The 22,387-nt window shown below is 46.1% G+C and overlaps 1 pseudogene; it reads left to right on the plus strand.

The window, feature by feature from the left end:
- Positions 1–5,455: 5,455 nt before the first annotated feature.
- On the plus strand, positions 5,456–16,560 carry LOC125943859 (uncharacterized; annotated as a pseudogene).
- The last annotated feature ends 5,827 nt before the right edge of the window (positions 16,561–22,387 follow it).

The raw sequence follows: 22,387 nt of genomic DNA on the forward strand, positions 1-22,387 counted from the left end.
ATTTTAAATACCGTGTCATTCTTTCTCAGTGCATTCTTCATTTCATAGTACACCTCATGAGTCATTGCCATGATTTTAGTACATGTATATTTTACGCACTTTACAGCGATTATTTTTAGGCCCCTTTACAGCCACGCTTCATATACTTCTCAAAATTCATCGCTCCACTGCACACTCACAAACACTGGCATGGCGCTCTTTGGTCATAACTGGCCCTTGCGCCATAAAACACCACACATCATCATACATGTTATCGCAACCTTGTTGCACATTTCATACTCATTGCATACGCCACTTCAGTCACTATCATTATTTTACTACCTATATGTTTTACGCCATTTACAGCGACAGTTTTTAGGCCCCTTTACAGCCATGTCACATCTACCATAATAAACTCATTGCGTGCGTCATAGCAGCTCATCAATTACATTACCACTTGTCATGGCGCTCTTTGGCCATACCTGGCCCTTGCGCCATAAAACACCACACATCATCATCATTGAAGAAACGTGCCGGCTTTCAAGAACTATCCCTCCGCCGTAAAATTGCACGTTTATCACTTTTTCATAAATTGTATCATCACTCAACTCTTCATAACGACTTTTTTGTTTGCCATCTGCTATTTTTGATAGACGCGACCATCCTTTCAAAGTCAAGCGCGTGTCATGTCGTTCATTCAACTATGCACATTCATTCATTCCACGCACTATAACTGACTGGAACGCTTTGCCTCCACGTGTTGCTACCACCACAGACCACGATAAATTTTTAAATCTACTGTCTGCCAGTGCTACAGCGTAATCATTGTGTATATTGTTATCTGGACATGCATCGGTTTTTTTTTACTTCTATGATGATTCTCGTGTTGTTTTTGTTTTTTAAATAAATTTGTTTGCAGGTTGTACAGCTGTTATCAATCTGTATAGTGTTGCATAGTGTTATGACTGTATAACGAAATTCTAACTTGTTAGTATAGTTTCACATGTGTTCTCTTTGTTGTTGTATTTGTGCCCCCTCCCCCCTATGTAATACCCTCGGTTGCGAGGGCCTTTAGGGGCATTTTGTATAAATAAATATAAATAAATAAACTCGTTCACTCAATAAACTTACCAGCTGAAAGTCCGCACTTGGGGTGTGTCTACGTCTCCCTACGCTTTCAGGACACTGTTCCTTATTTACCATGAATAAGAGGCCTATCACATAGCTTTCTATTATTGTATGGGTTTCATGGTATTCTTATTAGTATTGAAATGCAGTCCACATTTTTCTGTTATTTTTTACCTTACAATATGCTGATAAGCCTTCGTTTGTAGTGAAAGTGGCACTGCCTTTGTTTTTGATGAGTTGGCTTGGTAAGTCTATCGACAGAATAATGATAACGGGGGCCAGGCAGCCATGATGTAGGTGTGTATTTGGGGGGAAAACGCTGTACAAATGTAAGAAGGTCTGTACGACAATGCAAACTTATTGTACCAGCTTTATATCTTCAAAAGTGGTTGAAAAGGCCAAAATGTAGGCAGTTAACTCCAGTTGCACTCACTCCTGTGAATCAGAATGATAGGCTGCTTTCACAATTTGCGAAGCTGCAGGTGCAAACATTGCTGAGGGTTAACTTTTGGTTACCACAAAACTACGTCTTTAAAAACTGGTTGTCAGTCGCTTTAACGCAAAATGTGAAGGTCTGAAAATATCATGTCGGTATGCCTTTAAGCTGTTTTGTGCCACACGTATGTAGATCTGGCTTTCCTGCACTCTAATGCCACATCCCCTAATTATGCATTGGGAATTTGCATGGGAGTAGAGTTGGTGCGCTTACAAGTGATAGTGAAAGCTTGGAGAGGTAGTTACTATGAAACATAGTTACTGTGCTAAGGGTTATGAAACACGAACATGAAATGCACAGAACAGACAAGACCTGATGCACTTCGTGTTTGTGTTTATTCCAGTAACGCTAAGGTGTTGTAGAGCACATTTACAATTAAAGGACATTGCGTCACAAACCTCTTCCAGCAAAAATGTTTTGCTTTGCACTCAGCTAAAAATTCACTTCACTTGGCAATAAATTATATTCTGGTAGTATTCGGTAGATTTTTCAACTTGAAAACATTGCCGCATACAATGCTCATTTCCACATCTCTGGCAATTTTTGTCTTTTGCAGCGCAAGCACCTCCTGCAAATAGGAGGGAAGTCACTGCGCGAGGTGGCATCGTATGCCATGAAGGCTGTAATGGCGCACCCCGTCCAAGTGCTTTACAGCCTTCATAGCAGGAAGGGGAAGAGGGCATTCATCAATTTGAAGTTATGCCGGATAGTCACAGGTAAAGCTTCCTCAGTAATCCTTTTGCATTGTTGAAGTATTGTGTGTACAGCCGAACTCCTCTACAGCGAAATGGCTTGCATAACAAGAGGTTGTCCTTGCCAAAATCGTGTCTTTCATATAAATTGTCAACTTCTACAACGAAGAAATTTGGGCGTCCCTGTTGGCTGATTTCATTTTTTACAATGAAAGCCACATACTCAGTCACCACTGCCCTTGCAGAAATTGCGAAAGTGTGCTCTGCACTAGCACCAATGGCAGCTTGGGTGAATTGCTTGACGAGCATGCCGATGAATTGCATCACACCAGGCAGCTTACACGTTGAGCATCAGCGGGTGAGACAGTTGAATATGTCTCGGTTAGTAAAGACATGGTGTGATCATCACTGATGACGTTAACGCTATGTTAGGGTGAAAAAAACAAGAATGTCAACGATGGCAACAGGGATGAAGATCCTGTAAATGGCTCAAGAATTTTCATGGCGGGGAAGGCGATAGCATTTAATTATCCGCAGCATTACTTTGCGTATCCTGCATTTCGCCGCTGAGCATGCTGTGAACCTCGGATTCAATAAGGTTGGCTGCAGTTGCAAATTCTGTCAGATAAACTGTGTGCTAAAGACTTAGCAACTTATTTCACTAAGTCTCTTGAAGGTTTTCTTTTGTTGAATGTGTTTGCCTGCTCTATTGTGGGTGATCTTTACGGTGCATGCTGTATGTACTAATTGTGGTCTTTGCATGTTTGTGTGCAGATGTCATCTGTGCGAAAGGGGGGGGGGGCGACCTGACACAAGCACAGGACTTCATTAAGTGGTTGCCAGGGTCTGTGGACAGCGGTGGTGGCAGGAAGAGGCGTTTCACAGAAATGTTTGCAGCAGAGCAGCCCGATGATCCCTTCCTTCAGGGCAGGAATCATTGCCTGCCCACTGCTGCCCTCTCCCTGCCCCACCCTTGCCCTCAGGTCCCTGGCAAGTCCACCGTCGGCCCCTCCTGTCCGGCTGCTGCTGCCCCTGCTCCTTCCCCTGCTGCAGCCCCTGCCCCTCCTCCTGTTGCTGCCCCTGGAGCTGAGCACCCCTACTGATGCCTGCATCAGTTCAAGAATTGTATTGTAAATAGTAAAATAGTACTGTAAATAGTGTACTAAATAAATTATATTTTCGTTTACGCTTTGCGTGTGTCTGCAGGAAGTTTCCTTCCCGCACTTATTTCCATCACATTTTCTTCGCTACTAATTGTATAGGCAGTAAGCTAGCATACAAGCAACACAATGGCTAAGTACAAGCTATGCTTGAAACACACTGGATGCAAAATGGCTGAGCACCGGATATTCTTGAAACTCATTGGGTACAAAATGGCTAAGCACTGGGTATTCTTGAAACACGTTGGATACAGAATGGCTGAGCACTGGGTATTCTTGAAACACGTTGGATACAGAATGGCTGAGCACTGGGTATTCTTGGAACACATTGGATACAGAATGGCTGAGCAGTGGATGTTCTTGAAACATGTTGGATACAGAATGGCTGAGCACTGGACGTTCTTAAAAGACTGGATACAGGATGGCTGTGCACTGGCTCTATGCTTGAACTACATTGGATTCTACAATGGCAAACTGTACGGCCAATCTTGGCTCGAACAGTGGGTGAACCTTGGATCGGGTTGCACTTTGCCATGATGCCAGGATTGGGCCAAAGTTCGTACCAATTTCTGCGAGCATTGGACCATGCTGTGCCCAGTGCTGTCGTGCTGCCTGGGGTGTAGTGTTTAATGGCGCAAGGGCCAGTTAATAATATATAATTTACAAAGTTCACTTACACAGACTGTACTGAGTGTAAGTGGTACTGTAAAAGCTATAAAGGATGACAAGTAAAAAGAGTAAGGCACCTGACAGGAAAGGACCAAGAGGGGCTGCAGGAATAACTTCCGCTACCACAAACACCCTCTCATTAAGAGGAAGCTCACTGAGAAGTTCTGAGAAGATTTCCTTCTCAAGCTCTGTCCAGTCCCTGAGGAAGACCTGAGCCAAAAATGATGTAAAGGGAAAATGATAGAACTGTTTGAAGTATGCATTTCTCAAAGTCCAATATTCAGGTTTTGGCAAGGCCATGGCCATGCTGGAACGCTAGCATTGTTAGGGCCTATTCTGTCCCCATGTTCACTCTCCCCCATCACAGCAGACGCAGGGGCGTAGAACACAGATCTAATGTCTGCAGCTGGAATCGATTGTTCGCCGCTGCACTCACACCACTACAGCATTATAAGGGTTTTTTTATTTGTTTATCCAGGTAAGATAAGATTTTGCACGAGATGTTAGAATAGGATGAAGCCCATCAATGTGACAATTGAACATCTTTGATGGATTGATTAGCGCTTCACTGAAAATTAATGTTACATTCTCAAGTGGTTTCTGTGGGGCACTACATGTTAGAATACTTTTTGTGAAATTGACTGGCACAACTCAAGGTTTTCCTGAGTCATATTCACAATGTGTTCTTCGTGGCTACTTTACAAAAACGCGCGGCCATTAAAAGGAAGCTTTAGCTCATGATCTCCCATTAAATATACACGGTAATGAGGAATGATTTTCCTCAGCATCCACTGCGCCAAAATATATTGTTTCTTGCATTTAAAAAATGGTGAAATATACTGACGGTGGGAAACATTATTTAGGCTGTCGCTTTATTCACAAAAATTGTTGAAATTTTCCAAAGTGAAAAATTTTAAAAAGCTCGAGTATTATGTTTTTAACTCTGTAGCTCAGTGATAACGATATCACAATAGTGTCAGCTGCACCTAATAAAGCATTCACCGAAGACAAAATGAAAGGGACACTACAGATAAATTTTCCACAAGTACAAAGATAGCTATCAAGAAAGGAGATGCCACCAGGGGGCGAACCGGAGCGAACGTACCTCGCATGAGCCCTGTGAACAACCAATTTTTGTGGCGTGCAAACTACGTTCCGACCAAAATTCCTACGGTGTCAAGTCCCTGAAGCTACAGACTCTCGCTGGACACCAGTTTCATCACCATCGGCCCACCGGGAGGGCCATTACGGCCCAAAACCCGTTCGGGCACACCGAACGACAGCCAGCCCTAACCAAGACTACGGCATCATCGCCGCGCCGCAGCTGCACGATGCCGGACGACGCGGAGCCCCAAGGCCGCACCGAGGGCGGTTCAACCACCCCACCGACCCACCGGGTAAGCTCCTTTCAAGGCATGGACGTCGTTGAAGTAGAGGTAGAAACTATTGCACCTGAAGTAACTAAAGAAGCGGGCTGGCTTACCAGCCACCGCAATAGGAGCCCTAGAGCTATAGAGCAGTTCAATATAATGGCTGATGAAACAAGCAAAACAACTGGCACTGGCGAAGCGCGTTCTGGTGCGTGCCAGAGCGCAGCGCGTGCCACCAAGAAACCGAAGCCGCCGCGACAGCCACAACTTCCAAGGGAAGATATAAAGGTCATCGTACGGCCCCGCGACGGGCTAAATGTCTCAAAACTAAGTGATGCGCAAATTCGAGATGAAGTATTGCGAGCCGCAGCAGTGCCGATTGCAGAGGCGGAAGATCACATATATCGCTCCTGTGTGGACAAAAAATGTCATAGTAATCAGCACACCGCGAATGGCAAATGCTGAGAAATACAACCGCATCAGGCCCCGCAGGGGCGTCTGCATTAGCAGGCGTTTGGTGTGTTGCGACACCACGGACCCGAGCACACGAGGGTTGGACCCTCCCACGTTCATCCATATTCATCCATTGACCTAAGTATAGCATCGAGTACACTAATGCCCTACCTGGAGTGGTCTGTTCTCAAGAACCCCTTTGGGAGCGACCACTTTCCAATTATACTAAGCTTAACAAAACAAGATGGTTGCTCGCCACATGTTCCCCGATGGAAGGTTAACTCTGCTAACTGGCAACTTTTTAAAGAAATAACATATTTAGGCCGGGATGACATTGCCTCTCTTAACATAGACGATGCTGTGGCGTATATAACAGGTTTTATCACTGACGCTGCAGAAAGGTGCATACAACAAACTAATGGACTAGCTAATAAGCGTCGCCTGCCTTGGTGGAACTAGGAATGCCAAAAAGCACGTAAAAAGCAAAACAAGGCCTGGGGATTGTTTCGCAACTCCCCAACAGCCGAAAACTTGATTAATTTTAAACAAGCAAAATCGCAGGGCAGGAGAACGCGTAGACGTGCTAAAAGAAAGAGCTGGGAAAAGTACATCTCCAGCATAAACTCGTATACAGATGAAACGAAAGTCTGGAATAGGGTAAATAAATTAATAGGTCGGAAGTCACATCCCCTACCCTTAGTAAATAGCCAAGGTGATAGCCTGGAAGACTAGGCGGATAGTCTAGGCAAACACTTCGAATATGTATCGAGTGAATCGCACTATACACAATCTTTCCTGAAGTTCAAAGAACGCGAAGAGCGGCAGCCCCTTAATCGCAAAGGTTCATCAAACGAGGCTTACAACCGACCATTCAGCTTAGCCGAACTTAAAGCATCTCTCGCTTGTTGCAACAACTCAGCGCCAGGTGGGTATCATCTACGAATTGATTAGGTACTTACACACCGAAACACTGACAACACTCCTCTCTCTCTTTAATGCCATGTGGGCGGCTGGATATATTCCTTCCTTGTGGAAAGAAGCCATAGTCATCCCGATTCTTAAACAAGGAAAGGACCCGTCTTTAGCTAGCAGCTACAGGCTAATAGCGCTAACAAGCTGCCTGTGCAAGTTGTATGAAAAAATGATAAACCGGCGCTTAATCTGTTTCCTAGAAAATGACAAAATACTAGACCCCTTCCAGTGTGGCTTCCGAGAAGGTAGGTCAACAATAGACCACCTTGTTCGCATCGAGGCAAACATCAGAGATGCGTTTATACATAAACAGTTTTTACTTTCGGTCTTTCTAGATCTAGAGAAAGCGTACGACACGACAAGGCGCTTCGGAATTCTGCGAGATCTTTCCGCGATGAGGGTCCGTGGAAATATGTTAAGCACAGTCGAAAGCTACTTGTCTAACCGGACGTTTCGCGTAAGAGTGGGCAATGTTTTATCTAGAACATTCACCCAGAAGGCTGGCGTGCCACAAGGGGGTGTGCTTAGTTGCACACTTTTTATTGTAAAAATGAACTCTCTGTATACAGTTATTCCACGCAGCATGTTTTATTCTGTGTATGTCGATGATGTACAGATAGGTTTCAAATCATGCAACATTGCTATCTGCGAACGAGAGGTACAGCTTGGATTAAACAAACTGTCTAAATGGGCTGATGTAAATGGATTTAAAATAAATGCAAAGAAAAGTACGTGCATACTTTTCTCAAACAAAAGAGGCATGACACCAGTGCCAAATCTCACGATTAATCAAGAGGAACTATCCGTGAGCAGTCCCCGCAGGGGCGTCTGCGCAAGCAGGCGTTTGGTGAGTTGCGCCACCACGTACCCGAGCACACGAGGGTTGGACCCTCCCGCGTCTAACCGTGCGCGGCTTAGCCGTGTCCGGGGAAAAGGGGATCCTGGGGGTTGAGCCAACGCTGAGTGTTTGGACCTTTAAGGCCCCTCAGCAGAGGCAACACACCCCTTTGGCCTCGGCTTCACGTAGACGGCACCCCCGGACTGACCCACCCGGGGGAAATCGGTAGTTGCCTTTTCCTGTCTCTCTCTCCCTCCAACCTTCGTCTTTCTCTCTCACTTTCCATCTCTCCTGTTTTCTACTCTCTTCTATATTACTTCCAATCTTCTTGGCAGCGAGGGTTAACCTTGTGTGGGTAGCCAACCTTGGATATTCCATATTTGGTTATAGTAGCGGCGTACGACTGGCGTCGTGCAGACTTGTGTACAAGCTCTGCCGCGTCCCCTCGTTGGGCTCCGTGGTGGGTGGTCGGCGCTGTTGCCGAACATGTACACCTTCTTATGGCAGCGCAAACCTCTGTCGTCTATGATCGACCTCTGAAAAGAGGTCGCACCGAAGCAACGTTCCAGTTCTCCTTTCGGAGCAACACCCCAGCATTCCCCAAGTATCATGTAGTCCATAGTGAAAACAACACACCCGTGAGAAAGCTGTCTCCTTTCCTGGTAGCCAAGTGCCTAAAAGACAAAATTGGACCGACATATAAAGCCTCAAAAATGTCTAGCGGGGACCTCCTCCTAGAACTAAATGATAAAGATCAAGTACAAAAGCTCTCACAACTTACCAGTATTGGTGATGCCACAGTTACAATTTCTGCCCACAGAACTCTAAACACAAGTAGAGGTGTGATATCCGAGGAGGACTTCCTTGGCTTGAGCGATGAGGAACTGCTGGAGGGTTTCCAGGAACAAAACGTGACCAAAGTACAAAGAATTGTCATCCGCAGAAACGATCAAGAAATCCCGACAAAACATGTAAAACTCACCTTTGGAACAAGCGAAATGCCTACCTCTCTCAATGCAGGATATGTAAAAGTAAATGTCAGGCCATATATCCCGAACCCCAGACGATGTTTCAAGTGTCAAAGGTTTGGACATGCTTCACACGCATGCCGAGGACAAACAACCTGTGCTAAATGCAGCTCAAATGATCACCAATCTGACAATTGCACTTCTTCTCTTCACTGTGTAAACTGCAAAGGGGACCATGCAGCTTACTCGCGGTCCTGCCCTTGCTGGAAAAAAGAAAAAGAAGTAATTGCACTAACTGTGAAAGAAAAAATCTCTTTCTATGAAGCAAGGAAGCGACTGTCTTACCTTTCGAGAAGAAGTTATGCCGAAGTGACGCAGGTGGGGGCAGCGTCACAGAGGCCTCAGGAGCCCTGCGGGCCCACACACAGTGGCCCTGCAGTGACCCGTCCCGCCCCCGTGGTGGAAGCAGTCAGCACTGCTCCATCCTCTTCGAAGGACCCGCGGACACCAGTGCCGCTGGGCCCTAAAATCAATCGAACCCCAAGGCCCGAGACACGTGTCTCGGCGCCCAACTCTCGGTCCTCCAGAGCCTCAGGGAGAGCGATGGAGGTCGACTCAAAAACCCCGGTGTCGTCGACGCCGAAGGACAAGCGCTCTCTCGAGGGCGCAAAGAGGGACAAAGTCCCAATAACCACACTAATTAAGAAAGTGACAACGTAAAGGTTATCGCTCTTTTTTACATTAGCCTTCTTTAGGTCTATGTCACCAAACATCTTTCTTATCTCTTATTCACTCGTAATGCCATTTTTTACCTTTCTGCTCCAACATGGCTTTTATTATCCACTGGAATTGTAGAGGACTCCTACGTAACCTAGGTGACATCAAAGACATGCTAAGCAACTTCTCTCCTGTGGCCTTGTGCTTGCAGGAAACAAACCTAGGCGAAAAACATAAAAATTTTTTAAAAGGCTTCACTGTGGTACGACGAGACCGTACCCAGGCGAGCCGACTTTCGGGTGGTGTAGCCATTGTTCTGCAAGGAGGTATCGCAGCGAGGGAAGTTGCCATTAACAGTCACATAGAAGCTGTTGCTGTGACCATTTTAGCACACAAAACCGTCACCATTTGTTCACTATACATTCCACCACACTCACATTTTACTGTAAGAGACCTAGAGCTAATTTTAAACCAGCTACCAGAACCTTTTTTAATCGCGGGTGATTTTAACGCACATAACACGTTATGGGGTAGCAAAACAAATGACACCAGGGGACAAACACTTGAAGATTTTATCTTAACAAATGACGTATGCCTGTTAAACACTGGTGCTGCAACTTACTGTTCCCCAAGCACAGGAGCTATGAGCTGTCTTGACCTGGCACTGTGCTCCCCATCTATATTTAACGACTTCCAATGGAGTGTTATCGAGAATCCTTACGGTAGTGACCATATGCCTTCTATTATTAAAAACACATCTCCTTTCCCCACCATACCATCGAGATCACCCCGTTGGAAACTTCATCTAGCAGACTGGCCTCTCTTCACCGAAAAAGCCAGTCTGGATGACATACCAGATGGATTAACTATAGATGAACTAAATGAAAAAATTACTGCCAGTATACTTACTGCAGCAGAACAGACAATCCCTCAATCCTCTGGCGTTCTAGGGAAAAAATTAAAGCCCTGGTGGACGAAGGGATGCACGGAAACTAAAAAGCTACAAAACAAAGCGTGGGGTATCTTTCGGCGATACCCAACACAAGATAACCTCCTATTTTTCAAAAAAGCAAAAGCGAAAGCCAGGTACACACGCAGGCAAGCCGAAAGACAGTCATGGAAAAATTATATATCATCCATAAATAGCTCGATAACATCCAAAAGAATGTGGGATCAACTTCGAAAGTTTAGAGGGAACTACACTCCTTACACGATCCCCATACTCTCACCCCCAGGCAAGCAAACAAACTTAGAAGATCAAGCAAACATATTAGGGCAGCATTTTTATGACATATCAAGCTCGGTAAACTTTTCTCCTAAATTTCAAAAATATAAGCAATCAGCAGAAAAACAAAGGCTTCCGACAACAGGAAGCTCCGAGATGTCGTATAACACCCCCTTAACACTCCAAGAACTCAACAGGGTACTTACTTCTGGCAAAAAGACAGCTCCCGGTCCGGACAGAGTACATTATACAATGCTCGCACATCTCTCCCCTAAAGCAGTGGATACCTTACTTCGCTTCTTCAATGTAATCTGGGAAACGGGAAAAATGCCGAATGAGTGGAAGAAAGCAATTATAATTCCTTTCTTGAAAGCTGGAAAGCATCCTACAACAGCAACCAGCTACAGGCCTATAGCACTCACGAGCTGTCTTGCAAAATCATATGAAACAATTATAAACATAAGATTGACATACGTCCTTGAAACAGAGAACCTGCTGGACAACCATCAGAGTGGGTACAAGAAAGGGTGCTCTACAACAGACCATCTAGTCCGGTTAGAACACGAGATACGTACCGCTTTTCTACATAAACAGTATTGTCTCACAGTCTTCTTCGACTTAGAAAAAGCGTACGACACAACATGGAGGTTTGGTATTTTGAGGGATTTAGCGGATTTAGGGATCCGCGGTAGAATGCTTAAATGTCTAGCTGATTTCATGTCCGACCGAACCTTTCAAGTGCGTTTAGGAACGGTGCTGTCACGCATATTCATTCAGGAAAATGGTGTGCCGCAGGGATGTGTATTAAGCACAACACTGTTTGTCGTAAAAATGAACTCCGTAAATAATGTAATCCCACCCTCTGTAATGCACTCGTTATATGTGGATGATCTACAAATTGCGTGTCGTGCATCGAACATGGCAACCTGCGAACGGCAAACTCAAATCACATTAAATAAACTCACACAGTGGGCATCTGAAAACGGGTTTCGTTTCTCAACTGAAAAAACTATTAGTGTTGTCTTTTCACAAAAACAAGGCCTACAAACAGAACCCACCCTTAAGTTACAGGAAGCCGTCCTACCGGTAAAACAAGAACACAGGTTTCTGGGTATTCTGTTTGATAAAAAGTTGAACTTTCTGGCGCACATAAATAGTCTTAAAATTAAAGGGAATAATGCACTTAACATCCTCAAAGTCTTGTCCCGGAAGCGCTGGGGCTCCGACCGTAAATGCCTGCTACACATATACCGCTCTTTAGTACGCAGCATATTAGACTATGGTAGCATCATATATGGTTCAGCCAGACCATCTTACATCCGACGACTTGATCCAATTCATAACCTTGGACTACGACTGGCAAGTGGTGCTTACAGAACATCACCTGTCCAGAGTTTATACACTGAATGTAATGAGCCTCCTTTACAGCAGCGCAGGGCGCTACTAACATTTTCCTATATACTCAGAATCCAGTCATCACCACAACACATATGCTACAACATCGTCACACAGTGCAACTCACGCTTACACTACACAAATAAACCGAACATGATTAGACCACTTCTGCTGCGATATGAGGAATACTGTCGCGATTATGACATTCCTCATGAGGTCCTTCAGGTTGCTAAAAAGCCACAACGATTACCCCCGTGGTGCGAATTCATAGAGTTATGTGACTTGGCATTAACCCCTCTAAAGAAAAATGACACCCCACACGAACACATCATACAAGAATTCCGCGCTCTTCAGGACAAATATAAAAATTACACAGAATATTTCACTGATGGCTCTAAAACAAAAGAACACGTTGGCGTGGGGGTCGTGACAAAAAATTGGGAAACAAGTATTAGACTACCACAGCACGCCTCTGTTTACACGGCCGAAGTCTACGCAATATGGACTGCAGTTAAAAAGATCATCGCCGACAAACACGAAAACACAGTCATATACACTGACTCCTTAAGCACACTGAAGGCTCTACATGTTAAATCTGAATGTGAGCCCCTGTTAGGGGATATTTTAACCCTGGTAAGATCAAACAAATATGGCAGATCAATCAGGTTTTGCTGGGTACCAAGCCATGTTGGAATACCGGGTAATGAAGAAGCTGATAGATGCGCGTCAATGGCAGCACACAAAGACATAACAAACACAACACTCCCATATAAAGATTGTATCCGCGCAATTCGGGAGGCCTTGAGGTCAAAATGGCAACACGAATGGGACCATTGTACAAACAACAAGCTACATCTCACTAAACCCGTACTTGGCGAATGGAAGTCATGTAGTCATCAGGAACGGTTCTTTGAAGTAGTTTTATGTCGACTACGGATTGGGCATACACACCTCACACACAATTTTTTGCTCACAAAAGAAGACCCACCAATATGCGAGAACTGCCAAGAACCGCTCACAGTGATACACATTTTACTAACATGTAAACATATCGAAACACAGAGACGAAACCTTTTGCAAAACTTATACAAGTTACACATACCGTTACACCCTGCCTTAGTTTTAGGAGATGATGCACTAGTGCCATTACCAGACCTTTTTAAATTTCTAGACGATACCGGCTATTTAAACAGGCTATAGACCAACACAGCCTTTGCTGTTTTTAAATTTTTTTCATAACACCTTGTGTTTGGCGCAGCATAGCCTTAGTCGCTTTTGCGCCACTAAACCCCAAATAACTATCCGTGAGCAGTGAACATAAATTCCTGGGAATAATTCTAGACTCGAAGCTTACCTTTATCCCCCATCTTAAATATTTGAAGGCAAGGTGTCTGAAGACGATGAACCTTTTAAAAGTTTTGTCGCGCGCAACATGGGGTAGTGACCGAAAATGCCTACTGAACTTGTACAACAGTCTTGTCCGCTCACGCCTTGATTACGGAGCTATAATTTATAATTCCGCAACGCCAAGTGCATTAAAAATTCTAGACCCCGTTCACCATTTGGGCATCCGCCTCGCGACCGGTGCTTTCCGAACAAGTCCGATCCACAGCCTCTACGTAGAGTCGAATCAGTGGTCACTTCATCTGCAGCGTTCATATAATAGTTTTACATATTTTCTTAGAGTACATGCGAACATTGAACATCCCTCTTATTCAACCATAAACGACATGACCACTGCCACACTCTTCCAAAATCGACCGGCATCGAGAAAACCGTTCTCTTTGCGTGTGCGGAATCTTAGTGAGGAAATGGATGTTCCGTTGCTTGAACACTGTCTTATGGCTCCTGCGAAACTGTTACCGCCGTGGCAGTGGCAGCTCATAGAGTGTGACACATCATTCCTGGAGGTCACTAAGCACGCACCAGAGGCACATATCAAAATGCACTTCCTTGAACTCCAGTCCAAGTACACATGCACAGAGTTTTATACAGACGCTTCTAAGTCACGTGACGGGGTGTCGTATGCAGCCGTCGGCCCATCCTTCTCGGAATCCGGTGTACTCCACCCGGAAGCAAGTATCTTTACGGCTGAGGCCTATGCTTTATTGTCAGCTGTGAGGCATATAAGGAAATCTAAACTTCAAAAAGCAATCATATTTACAGACTCTCTAAGTGTCGTAAACGCTTTAAAGTGACCCTGTAAACAGAAAAATCCTATACTCATTGAGCTCTATTCCGTACTGTGTAGAGCGTATGTATCTAACCAGCATATCATTATATGCTGGGTGCCTGGCTATAGAAGCATTGAGGGTAATGTGCTAGCTGACCGAATGGCTACGTCAATAACATCGCACGCTACTAATCCTACAGCTACTGTTTCTGCAACAGATTTGAAACATTTCTTCCGTGAGAAATTGCGAAGCCATTGGCAACGTCTGTGGGATGCACAAACAAATAATAAGCTTCACTTGATTAAGCCACACTTAGGTTTCTGGCCCTCCGCAACGAGAACACGGCGAACTGATGTCCTGTTCTGTCGTCTCAGAATAGGTCATACATTTGGCACCCATAGTTTTTTGTTGACCGGGGATGAACCACCAACCTGTGGTAGATGTGGTGAGAGGCTAACCGTCATCCACGTTCTCCTGGAGTGTCGGGATGCCGAAGCAGATAGAAAAAAACATTTCCCTTTAGCTTACCGCTATCATGTCCCTCTGCATCCCAGTATGTTTCTTGGTGAGGAACCGCTGTTTAGCACTAAAGCAGTCCTCGCTTTCTTAAATGACGTGGTACTGCATGTTATAAGCCCAATAAATTCATAGCGCATCCTCTCTCCAGAGGATGCCGCTGTGATGGTAATTTTGTATAAGCACATGCCTCCAGGCCCTTGTGGTTCAAGGGCTCTGTTTAGGCAGTAGTGCTTCTTTCCAACTACTACATCTTAAATATTTTAAATATCGTGTCATTCTTTCTAAGTGCATTCTTCATTTCATAGAACACCTCGTTAGTCATTGCCATGATTTTAGTGCATGTATATTTTACGCATTTTACAGTGTTTATTTTTAGGCCCCTTTACAGCCACACTTCATCTACTTCTCAGAATTCATCGCTCCACTGCACACTCACAAACACTGGCATGGCGCTCTTTGGCCATAACTGGCCCTTGCGCCATAAAACACCACACATCATCATTACAACCGCATCAGGGAACTCCAAATTGGAGACACGCACTACGAAGCCACAGCCTATGCCGCCCCACCGGCAGACACCTACAAAGGCGTGATCCACAACATTCCGGACTACGACACTGCGGAGGACATCACCAAAAGTCTCATCTACAAGAAGAACCCCACCATCCTGCAGGCCCGTCGCATGGGCAACACCAACTCAGTCATCATCATCTTTGAAGGCCCAAATATACCCTTCTACGTCTACTACAGAGGCGCCGAGTACCGCTGCTACCTCCACAAGAAAAAAGTCGGAAGTGTGCGGAGCCTGCGGCCGGATCGGTCATCGCGCGGACGTGTGCCCTACCCCCGACAAGAAACAGTGCAAAGACTGTGGTGCCCAAAACCCCGCGGACAATCACAGCTGCAACCCTAAGTGCGCGCTGTGCGGTAAAGATCACCCCACGGGAGACAAGAGCTTCCAGAGACGCTTTCAGACGCCTTTCCTCATCAAACAGCGCCAGTGGGAAAAACAGCGACAACAACAACAAACCTTGCACAACCACAGCGGCGGCGGCAGAGACCCATCGTTGCCACGTCAAGCAGGCAAGCAGACAACGGCAGCCCAACGCCCATCCCGATCAAAATCAAGGGACACTGCCGCCGATCGCAAGGCATCCAGATCAAGATGCCCATCGGGACATAGACCCCAAGCTAAACAAGAAAGCAAGACCTCAACCAATAACAACAAGGTGAGCTGGGCAAATGTAGTCTCCCAGTCCGAACCCACTAAGATAGAAAACCCCACGCTCCCCTCATCTCACGACAGCGAGCTAACTAAAATCAAACAAATGCTCGAAATTCTAATAACAGAGAATAAGGCCCTCAAGGCCGAGGTAGCCCAACTGAAGGCGACACCGCCGAAAGTAGTTGTACCCGCAGAATCAGAAACTGTCCATATAGAGATAGATGCACCTCCGGCAGTTGCAGAACCTACCACACAATACGCGCAGCCAGATTCCGATACCGAGAGCCTACCCGCGAAGCGCAGAGCGGTAGAACAATCCCCGCCTTCCCAAGGGACAACCACCCACTCTGGCACCTCTAAGCGTAACATCAGGGAAGAGACGATCATAGAGGAAATCACCAGGGCCATTGATATCAAATTCGAGATAACGCATACTACATTCCACACCATGATAACAAACCTTGCCGAAAATTATAATGCCAGAATCGCGGTCCTCGAAAACGCCCAACAAAGGCCTAGCGTAGGGCCCATTAAAGTAACTAAGCCTTACAACCGCCCGACCAACGATGGCCTGGAATAGCGGTAAAAGCGCTATGTACGTCATAGGGCAATGGAACTGCCGAGAATTCCGCCGCAAGCGAGGGAATCTCCAGCAGTTCCTACAAACTAAGGATTACGAAGCTCCAGACATAATTGCCATCCAAGAGACGGGGGGTCAGGCCAAATTATCAGGCTATGCGTCCTTCTGCTCCGATGTATCGGGCACAGGCAAAGCGCCAATCGCTACGCTAATCAAACGAAACATACCGGCACTCATACACGAGACCGGCATTGTGTCGGTAGAACACGTCCTAGTGGAAATTATTCCTACGGCAAAGCGAGGAACTGGCAGCCTGTTTGTGCTCAACGTATACAGCAAGCCTAAACAGCAACACAGATTCCTCAATCTATTCCGGAAAGCAGCACACATTGCAAAAAAAACAACCACTTGTCATACTAGGCGACTTCAATGCACACTCATCTGCATGGGGCTATCGCACTGATCACCGCAAAGGCCGTCAATTGTGGCTAGACGCGCAGCAGGAGCAACTCACGCTGCTCACAGATCCGACACAACCCACGCGCACAGGAAATAGCGTCTGCGTGGACACTACACCAGACCTAACCTTCACCAAAAACGTGTCAGGCGCCACATCGTTCAACACGCAAGAAAACTTGGGAAGTGACCACTTCATAGTGGCCACCACAATCCGAACGGGACTCGCCAAACCTATCGGCAAGCCCCGCAGGGGCGTCTGCGCAAGCAGGCGTTTGGTGAGTTGCGCCACCACGTACCCGAGCACACGAGGGTTGGAACCTCCCGCGTGTAGCCGTGCGCGGCTTAGCCGTGTCCGGGGAAAGGGGGATCCTGGGAGTTGAGCCGATGCCGGGTGCTTGGACCTTTACGGCCCCCCGGCGGAGGCAACACACTCCTTTGGCCTCTGCTTCACGTAGACGGCACCCTCGGACTGACCCACCCGGGGGAAATCGGCAGTCGCCCTTTCCTGTCCTCCTCCTCTATCTTCGTCTTTCTCTCTGACTTTCAATCTTTCCTGTCTCCTACTCGCTTCCTTTTACTTCTGATTTTCTGGGCGGCAAGGGTTAACCTTGTGTGGGTAGCCAACCTTGGGTATTCCATATTTGGTTATAGTAGTGACGTACAGCTGGCGTCTGCAGGTCTTGTGTTCACAGGCCCTGCAGCGTCCCCTTGTTGGGCTCCATGGTGGGTGGCTGGCGTTGCTGCCCAAAACCCGGATATTCTTATGGCTAGCCCTTTTCCACCACTCCCTGATCGCCGTCAAAAAAGAGGACGCACCGAAGATGTATTCCAGTTCTTTGGACGTCAAAGACAAGATTTCCCACGATTTCATGTCATCCACTCAGAAAAACCAGAAAAACAAGTTCGAACAATCTCCCCTTTTCTTGTTTCGAAATCTCTAACTCAGGCTCTAGGACCAGGCTATAAGGCAACGAGGATGGCAAGTGGTGATCTCCTCTTGGAGCTCCACGATCGCAAACAATATGAAAAGCTGCCGAATCTAGTGTCCTTTGGGGACGTCCAAGTAACAGTAACTCAGCACCGTACTATGAACACCACCCGCGGAGTTGTTTCAGACGAAGATTTGATGGAGCTGACTGAGGCTGAACTCTTGGAGGGCTTCAGTGAGCAGAATGTCATCAATGTTAAACGGATTAAGATGAGACGAGACGGCAAGGAAATTCAGACTAAGCACCTTGTGCTCACTTTTGGTTCATGTGATCTGCCCGACTCCATCGAGGCCGGGTACATTAAACTTCGTGTTAGACCATACGTGCCAAATCCCCTCAGATGTTTCAAATGCCAGCGATTCGGCCACAGTTCGCAAAACTGCCGAGGCCGCCAAACTTGTGCGAAATGCAGTGCACACGAACACACTTCTGAATCTTGTGAAAACTGTCTCCACTGTGTAAACTGTGATGGGGAACATGCCGCATACTCGCGGTCCTGCCCATCCTGGAAAAAAGAAAAGGAAATTGTTACAATTAAAGTCAAACAAAACATTTCGTTTAAAGAGGCACGAAGGCAGGTGTCCTACCTGCCAAAAACCAGCTTTGCCGAAGTGGTGCGTCAGGGGGCTGCGCCACAACGGCTTTCGGCGGCTGTCTGGCACACGCGTAGTGAGCCAGTGGTGACGCCATCCGCCCCCTCGGCGGCTGCAGCTAGTGCTGCTCCGCCGTCTCAGAAAAAGGGGCCATCGACCTCCGGGCTGGTGGCCTCCAGGGTCTCGTCCCTCGAGACGAGGCCTTCAACACGAACAAACCGCTCTCAAGAGCGGGTGTCCAGCGCGCCGCAAGAGCCGATGGACACATCTTCTAGCCAGACGGCGCAGCCAGCGCCTAAGGAGCGGCGAGAATCTCTCGACCGCTCCAAAAAAGAGAAACCCCGCATTACAGGGCCTCTAAAGGGTTCTGTAAGCTAACTTTCTTGTCCTAAACACACAGCACAACACTCCTTTTAATATGGGCACTCAAATAGTTCACTGGAACGTCAGAGGTCTCCTCCAAAATCTTGATGACGTTAAAGAACTCCTCCGCAAGTTTAGTCCCAGGGTGCTGTGTGTTCAGGAAACACACCTCAAACATACACAAACAAATTTCCTCACACAGTATGCTATTTTTCGCAAAGACCGCGATGACACTGTTGGGTCATCCGGTGGTGTTGCTATTATAGTTGACAGAGGTGTTGCCTGTCGGGAAATAAAACTTCGTACGCCCCTGGAGGCAGTTGCTATCCAAGGGGTGCTGTTTGACAAGCTAGTCACTATCAGTTCTATATACATCCCTCCAAGTTATCAAATTAATAAAACCGAATTTCAAAACTACATAGATGAACTTCCGGATCCATACATAGTTGTCGGAGATTTAAACGCACATAACTCATTGTGGGGAGACTTTCGTTGCGATGCGAGAGGTCGCCTAATCGAAAAGTTTCTCTTTTCCTCAGGAGCATGTATACTTAATAAGAAAGAGCCAACATACTACAGTGTGGCGCATAATACATACTCCTCCATAGATTTAACTATAGCATCGAGCACACTCATGCCGTACCTAGAGTGGTCCGTTCTCAAGAACCCTTTTGGGAGCGACCACTTCCCTATTATATTAAACTTAACAAGATATAAGCTCACCACACATTCCCCGATGGAAGGTTGACACAGCTAACTGGGAATGTTTCCGAGAACTTACGTATTTAAGCACGGATGATATTGCCTCCTTTAATATAGAAGACGCTGTGGCGTATATTACAGGCTTTATAATTGACGCTGCCACGAAATGCATCCGTCAAACTAATGGACTAGCGAATAAACGTCGCATCCCGTGGTGGAATGAAGAATGTAAACAAGCACGGAAAAATCAAAACAAAGCTTGGGCACGACTTCGCAACTCCCCAACTGCTGAAAATTTGATTAGTTTCAAACAAATAAAGTCCCAGGGTAGAAGAACACGCCGACGTGCTAAAAGAGAGAGTTGGGAGAAGTACATCTCCAGTATAAATTCTTACACGGATGAGACAAAAGTGTGGAATCGAGTAAATAAATTAAAAGGCCGGGAGGTACACCCATTACCGTTAGTCAGTACCCAAGGTGAGAGCCTGGAAGACCAGGCAGATTGTCTGGGCGAACACTTCGAACATGTATCCAGTGCGTCCCACTACACACAAGCATTTCTGAGGTTCAAAGAACGCGAAGAGCGACAGCCCCTTAAATGTAAAGGTTCATCGAGTGAGGCCTACAACTATCCATTTACTTTAACTGAACTCAAGGCATCCCTCGCTTGCTGCAATGACTCCGCACCAGGCGGTGATCGTGTCATATATGAAATGATTAAGTACGTACATCCTGAAGCTCTGAAAACACTCCTGTATCTTTTCAATGCCATGTGGGCAGATGGGTATATCCCGTCCTCGTGGAAGGAAGCTATAGTCATCCCCGTGCTTAAACAAGGCAAAGACCCATCCCTAGCCAGCAGCTACAGGCCAATTGCGCTAACAAGCTGATTGTGCAAACTATTTGAAAAATGATAAACAGGCGCTTAATCTCTTTCCTTGAATATAACAAACTACTAGACCCCTTGCAATGTGGTTTCAGGGAAGGTATGTCCACAACAGACCACCTTGTTCGCATTGAGTCTTATATTAGAGATGCTTTTATACATAAGCAGTTCTGCCTCTCAGTGTTCCTCGACCTAGAAAAAGCTTACGACACGACATGGCGCTACGGCATTCTCAGAGATCCTTCCGCGATGGGTGTCCGTGGCAACATGTTAAATACAATCGAAAGTTACCTATCTAATCGCACATTCCGCGTAAGAGTGGGTAACGCTCTAAGTCATTCACCCAAGAGACCGGTGTACCACAGGGAGGCGTGCTCAGTTGCACACTATTTATAGTAAAAATGAATTCCCTGCACACAGTCATTCCACGCACAATGTTTTATTCCATTTATGTCGACGATGTACAAATAGCCTTCAAGTCATGCAATATTGCCATCTGCGAACGACAACTGCAGCTTGGAATAAACAAATTGTCCAAATGGACGGATGAGAATGGTTTTAATGTTAACGCTCAGAAGAGCACTTGCATACTCTTTACAAACAAGAGAGACGTAACGCCAGTCCCAACTATTGAAATCAAAGGAGATGCGCTCTCTGTAAGCAGCGAGCACGAGTTTCTTGGAGTAATTTTAGATTCAAAACTCACGTTTATTCCTCATATTAAGCGTCTGAGGGCAAAGTGCCTGAAGACAATGAACCTCCTAAAGCTTCTATCGCGCACAACTTGGGGCAGTGATCGAAGGTGTCTCTTAAACCTCTATAACAGTCTTGTCCTCTCACGCCTTGATTACGGGTCTATAATTTATAATTCTGCAACGCCAAGTGCGTTAAAAATCCTAGACCCCGTTCACCACTTGGGCATCCGTCTCGCGACTGGTGCTTTCAGGACAAGTCCAATCCAGAGCCTCTACGTAGAGTCGAATCAGTGGTCGCTTCATCTGCAACGGTCATACAGCAGTTTTACATATTTCCTGAAAGTACAAGCAAACATTGAACATCCTTGTTATTCAACTATAAATGACGTGACCGCTGCCACACTCTTCCATAATCGACCTGCCGCGAGAAAGCCATTCTCTTTGCGTGTGAGGAACCTCAGTGAGGAAATGGGTGTTCCGCTTCTTGAACAATGTCCTGTGGCTCCAGCGAAACTGTTGCCGCCGTGGCACTGGCAGCTCATAGAGTGTGACACATCGTTCGTAGAGGTCACTAAACACGCGCCAGAGGCACATATTAGAATTCATTTCTTAGAACTCCAATCTAAATACTCGTGTACAGAGTTTTACACAGACGCTTCCAAGTCACATGCCGGGGTATCTTATGCAGCCATCGGTCCATCGTTTTCGGAATCCGGTGTACTGCACCCGGAGACAAGTATCTTTACGGCTGAGGCCTATGCAATATTATCGGCTGTAAAGTATATAATGAAATCAAAACTCAAAAAGACTATCATATTTACAGACTCGCAAAGTGTTGTGAAAGCATTGCAATCACTCTGTAAACACAAAAACCCTGTACTTAATGAGCTCTATTCCATTCTGTGTAAAGCGTATATATGTAACCAGCATGTCATTATATGTTGGGTGCCGGGCCATAGAGGCATTTAGGGTAATGTTCGAGCAGACCAAATGGCCACATCAGTTACATCTCAGGCATTACATTTCCCTACAGCTGCTGTTCCTGCAACAGATTTGAAACCTTTCCTGCGAAATAAACTGCGCAGCTACTGGCAACGCTTGTGGGACGCGGAAAGAAATAATAAGCTTCACCTCATTAAA

Source organism: Dermacentor silvarum, chromosome 3 (genome assembly GCF_013339745.2).
Source record: "Dermacentor silvarum isolate Dsil-2018 chromosome 3, BIME_Dsil_1.4, whole genome shotgun sequence".
Classification (NCBI taxonomy): domain Eukaryota; kingdom Metazoa; phylum Arthropoda; class Arachnida; order Ixodida; family Ixodidae; genus Dermacentor; species Dermacentor silvarum.